Here is a 6,126-nt window from a genome sequence, read left to right as displayed (position 1 = left end):
TTAATTGCTCTCTGTAAAAAATTAATCAATATAAAGTATAATTTTTAAAAGAATAATGTAATTTCATAGATTGTGTTCTTTAAATTTATTTCAATAATTTAACAAATATTATAATAAATAATACAATTGAAATAACTTAATAAATATTTAATATATTTGCCTATTTATAATATACTTTAATTTTATCATGCTTATTTTGTATGGGTACCTATTGTTTATTAAAACACTTTTAAACCTACTTAAAAAAAATTATTTATAATAACGTACTATACTGAAAATAATAGAAAAAAAATTCTAAACATTTCTCCCATTTTCAAACAAAAAATTTAGCTCTAAAACCCCAAAGGAGCGGTAACCTGCCAAACTCATTTTTAAACAAAATGTCACTTCTCCAAATTTTATTAGACATTATTTCAATTTTAAAGAAACTAACTTCTCAAGAAAAGCAGGAAATTCTAAGAAAGAGCATGGAAAATTCTCCCTGTCTCCGGAAAAAGTAAGCATCCTCGGTTACTTCATATTCCTATCCCACTCCCACATCTCCTGATCCTGTGACGTCAGATACCAAAACGCAACGTTCTCAACTTATGAACCAATCAAAAGGCATCATTTTGAAATTGAAGGCGTTATCAAATGACGAGCTATGGTTGAAATAAGCTTTTCTTAAGACCTGAAAAAAAGTCTTTAGTAGATAGTATCTCGCCCACATTGGAATCTCCTTATTGACGATCTGCCTACAAGATCATGTCTTCAGAAACGAAAGTTTAAGAAGTCTGTTTCATTTTTTCCATTAAAAATAAAAGCAAAATAAAAAGTTTCAGGTAAGGCATTAATATGTTATATTTATTTTATGCTATAAAATTAATAATTTATTTTCTATGAAAAGAAATCAAACGCAATCATAATGTTTTTTGACAATCTATGGGTAACTTCAAAAGTTTTTAATTGATCCTCTGCTCAATTTTATAATTTTTTTATTTACTATTATCATAATAATATTTTTCAATCGAGCGATAGTAATTAATATTAATAATAATAATTACGTATTATTATGAATACTTTTATTTATGACATTATCTCAACATTATTGCAAATTTTCATCAAATTTATTATTATGAGTAATAATTATGATAGATTTAAACTATGATTACAAATCAGTTATTAATGATATACGTAAAATTTAAAAGACTTAAAATATAATGTATTGATTATTGCTTTGGAAATCATTATTTTTTTCAATAAACTAATTTTGAAAACACATTATTATTATTAATAATAATAATAATACCATATTATTATTAATACTATTGTTTATGATCATTTTCACATAAATTTTTAAAAGTCACAAGTTTGTAAGAAATTCATATATATGAGTAAAAGATTGAACCAAAAAGAAAAAATTTAAAAGAGTTAAAACATTATGTATTGATTACTGTTTTGGCAATCATTAATTTTTTCAATAATTTAAATTTAAAACATTAGTTAGAGGAAACTTGCTTTCTGATAATACGTAAAAGATTAAACATTAAAAGATTAAACGTCTGATAAAACATTAAGTAACAAAAAGATAAACATTTTCCTCAAACACAGTTATATTGCTTTTTGTAGATCTGTGGGTACCTTCAAAACCTCTTTATTAGATCCTGGGCTCAATTTTATTATTTACTGTTATCATTAAAATGTTGTTTTAATATATTGATATTAGTTATTATTATTATGAAAATACCATATTATTATTTAAACTATTGTTAATGGGCATTTTCACATAAATTTTTAATAGTCACAAGTTTGTAAGAAATTCATGTTTGTGAGTGAAAGATTTAAATTCTTAGAGCTTGTTCGTAATTCTCAACATTATTGCATATATTTATCAGATTTATTATAATAGATAATGATTATGACATGATTTAACCATCACTAATCAGTAAATAATAATAATATACGTAAAATTTTAAAGATTGAAAAATATTGTGTATTGATTATCGTTGTTGCAATCAGTATTTTTTTCCAAAAAACTAAATTTGAAACATTAGTTTAAGGAAACTTTTATTTTGATACAATACGTAAGAGATAAATTTGGTATTTTGCATAAATTATGTGATCTAAAGCAATCTGCATGCACGTAGTAAAATAATAAACCTGTAACACTGTAAAATTTATTTTCATGCTTTGTTATAACTTGCTTCAAATTTAGTTCAGTTTTTGACATTTAACAAATTATAATTTCTTTAACAACTAGAAAAAAATGTTCATCAAAATATTTTTTCCTAAGCATTTAAAAACATTTTGGTAGAATTTTGTAGAAAATAGGATATATGTTCGTTAAAATATATTTTTGACTTTTCGGAAACATGTAAAAAAGTTATTTAAGTAATATTGCATAAAAAAGTAAGAGTTTTTACATACTAGTAAATAAATAAAAACAGCCTCCAGGCTGTTTTTATAATAAAATTAAGTAATAGTTTATAATAAAAGATTGATAATTATACTAATGATAATAAGGTGGTTAATGAAGATCGATATTTGGATATCTTTATCAATTTTTATGAAATATAACAAAAACAAAAAAAGAACCAGTAAACTTACCTAAATTACACAACGTTTATTATTTCGAATTGTTGGGCTCCAAAAAATATGAGAAATAAAGTTTTCATTTTAACGTGAAGAAAATGAGTACTCATCGGGTAAGATGAGCATGGTCAATGGGGAAGATGGGTAACCATATAAATATTCGCATAAATCACAACTTAGATAAATTTACAATATAAATCACAGCAGCTTTGTAACCTTGGTCCGTAGCACATAAATTATGGAACTAATAACGATGCAGGTTTTGCATTTAAACCAATTTTCTTACAGCAGTACTTGTATATAAGTAAACCCATTCTCCTTTTCCTATATTATAAAAAAAGGCTTTGTTCATTAATTTGTTATTTGTCAAAGGTTGTTCCTGACTATCAAAGTACGAGTACACCAGCTGTCCCTCTATGTAGAGTGCTCCAGTCTTTTGCAAGATCTTATTAATTTTTAAAAGTTGGATTTTTCTGTGGAAATAAGTTAACACTGTAGTAACAAGTCAATTTTTTTATATAATTTTTATTCTGGGAATGATATTGTTAATTTTGACAAAATTGAAACCTAGTTTTGATGTATCAGATTTTTGATGTATCAGGTTCAAGCAATTAAATGCTTTAAAATTCGATTCAAGGTCTTTATTAACATCATCAATGAATCTTATTAGTTCAACGACTTGATTTTAATACCGTTATGCAATAGAACGTTGGAATGTGTGCCACAGTAATACAGAAACTTCTTAGGGTAAGACTGGTACAGCCTCTTTTACCTCGCATAAACCATGTTCTTCTTCCCAAAGAGTACTTTATCTTGCATTGCTTCATAAATAGCAACTTATAAATACGTGCAATTAACGGTTAAATTAGATTTTGGCACCAAATAAATTAATTTAAACTATATTAGTATATTTGGTATACATTAAAATCGCACCATTTACAAAAATATCAAGAGGCAAAATTAAAAATATCGAAAGGTTACCAAAATTAAATAAGCACCATTGGCGTCAATAATAGTATAGTGGTTTTATATATGCGTTCATCCTAAACGAATTCGGAAATTTTGCATTTTTTCCTAAATGAATTAGTAGCATTTCTCCATTAGTCTTTCTTTTTAAGTTTTTCTTTTGCTATAACTATCTATTACCAAAATTAATTTAGCATCATAGACATCAATAGTAATATCGTGTTTACTACGCATCTTTTAAATGAATTAGCATCATTTCTCCATTAAGTTTGCTTTTCAGTACATAAATTTTAAATTATTTATTTTTTCAGAAATGCGTTAAAAAGCATAATTATAAAAAAGATAATCACGTGGTTTTCAGATTACTTGATAAATACTAATTTGGTGACGTAAACCACTTATGCTTCCACGCTTACGTTAATCATTGAGTTTTATGAAGGCTACGAGCAAGCAAACGTTACTGAAGCTATCTTAAAAATCGCATTCATTTATATCAGTAGCTATAACTCTAAACCAACAAATAAATTCCATTATTTAAATAAACTATCTAATTTAAATTCTTTTGAACGATATAATTTAAATTTTTAAGCAAGCTTTACTATCAGGGACTAAATTTAACCCTTTCACGTATTGTCAAAATTTCAGGACGCTAGGACGAATTTCAGGACGAAATTACAGGACGCTTACAGATATCAGAGGGACACACACGGACAAACTCTTCATTTTTTATTATAGATAACGTTAAACTACTGTTATTGTTAAAGCGAAAATGTTTTTGTTTTTAAGTGTCTAAAAAATAACTTTACATTTCTGCGCATGTAAGGGTATAATTTTGCAGAAATTAGTGGTAGTTTTCAATAGAAAAAAATCTAGTGGGCAGAGTTACATCAGCTATATGGATAATTTTTCCAACCAAGTTCATGAATTTTTAATTATAGAGAAAATAATTAAAGTTATATTTAAACACAATAAATCCAGAACTCAATCTAAACATTATTTTCTTTTTTCCAATCTATGAAGAAGTAGAGGAATTATTTTCTAGAAGTTTAAAACAGAGTAGACTATAATGTATACCCAATTTGATGGCATTGTAATGATGTATTGATGAATCAAAATCACTCTACAAGGCAACTCGTTTTCCAACTCAAAACAATATAAAGCATCCTCTGTATTACTCTCATATATTAAACCTATAAGGGGACACTGGACTTTCATAATGAGAAAAACCTTAAAAAAGTCTATTATTTGTTTGTTTTTTTTAATATTATAAAAATTCACAGTTTAATAAGTAATATGCAACAAACCGCATTGAAATCGGAGTTTTCCTTACCTTGTTATAAGATTATGAATTTATAAAAATTCTATACATCAATATTAGTTCTCGATGACAAAGTTGCTTTTTCTCGTAATGGAATTTTTAAAAGTTCTCATAACTCGAAATATTCCCTTGAGCACCAGTTTTTGTTTTATTGTTCAATTATTGTATTGTAAATTTCAGGTACTCTTGGATGTGTCTTATTTAATTTTAAATGCATTTGAATTACTTAATACTTAAATTTAATATTTTAATATTTTAAAGCATAATTGAAGCATTTTTATCGAAAACATTTTATGCGATAAAATAAAAATGTAATGCTTAGGTACGTTATATTTTTATACAGTTGCTATAAACACTCAAATTTATTTAAATATCTATAAACAACGCTTTAGGTAATTTAATTGAAAATAATTAAAATTCATTTGAAAGGAACTTTTTAATTATCAACAATTATCGATAATTATCAACAATAAAATTCAGAGAATCTAAGATTTTTTTCTTTATTTTTGTCTAAGGAAATTAATTGCAAGAAAAACAGAGATTTAAGAAAAAGTATTAAAAAAAACCGGTGATAAGACGCGAACCGAAATTGAAGTAGGAAACCAAACTTTTTTGAAATTGGTACTGCACAAATCACGAGAAGAACAAACTTTTGTTTAAAAAAAATTGTCTTTTGTAATTTGTCTTAAAACTGATTTGTAAACTTAAATCATTGCAAAGATATATATATATTTACCGAAGAGCCATTACATTATGACCACCCTCCATCTATAACAATGGGCTCGCCCAGGTTTTCATGGTTTCTCGCCCTGGAACAATGTTTTCATGGGGCCCATTAGGACCCATAATCCTCATAGAACAATCCCTGACGTCTGTAAGCTACTTGAACATAGTTGCAGACCAAGTTTACCCATTCATGGCAACAGTTTTTTCTGCGGGGGATGGTGTTTACCGACAGGATAATTCACCATGTCATAAGGGTCGAATCGTCATGGATTGGTTCGAGGAACATTCCAGTGACTTTCAAGTCAAGTCTCGGCCCCCAAATTCACCTGACCTTAATCCAATAGAGCATTTGTGGTCCTACTTGGAAAACCAAATTCATGCTGCCACGCTACCCCGTCGCAATGTGAAGAAATTGAAGGACCAGTTGGTGAGCGCTTGGTACCAGATACCTCAGACTACCTATCAGCACCTTGTGGAATCAATGCCACGGCGGGTGCTAGCAGTTTTGAGGGCTAAAGGTGGTCCTACATGTTATTAGCAGGGTG

At 27.4% G+C, this 6,126-nt stretch overlaps 1 long non-coding RNA gene across 1 annotated transcript in view; it reads left to right on the top strand.

Annotated features, from left to right (window-relative positions):
* Positions 1-680: 680 nt before the first annotated feature.
* Positions 681-6,126, top strand: part of LOC122270000 (uncharacterized) — a 38,292-nt gene continuing 32,846 nt past the window's right edge. Inside the window, exon 1 of the long non-coding RNA XR_011636154.1 lies at positions 681-821. This is a non-coding gene — a long non-coding RNA (uncharacterized lncRNA). The remainder of the gene's footprint in view (positions 822-6,126) is intronic.

The sequence above is a fragment of the Parasteatoda tepidariorum genome, chromosome 2 (genome assembly GCF_043381705.1).
Source record: "Parasteatoda tepidariorum isolate YZ-2023 chromosome 2, CAS_Ptep_4.0, whole genome shotgun sequence".
In the NCBI taxonomy this organism is placed as follows: Eukaryota; Metazoa; Arthropoda; class Arachnida; order Araneae; family Theridiidae; genus Parasteatoda; species Parasteatoda tepidariorum.
Note: the sequence above shows the minus strand (reverse complement) of the source record. Positions and strands in the feature narration are given on the sequence as shown.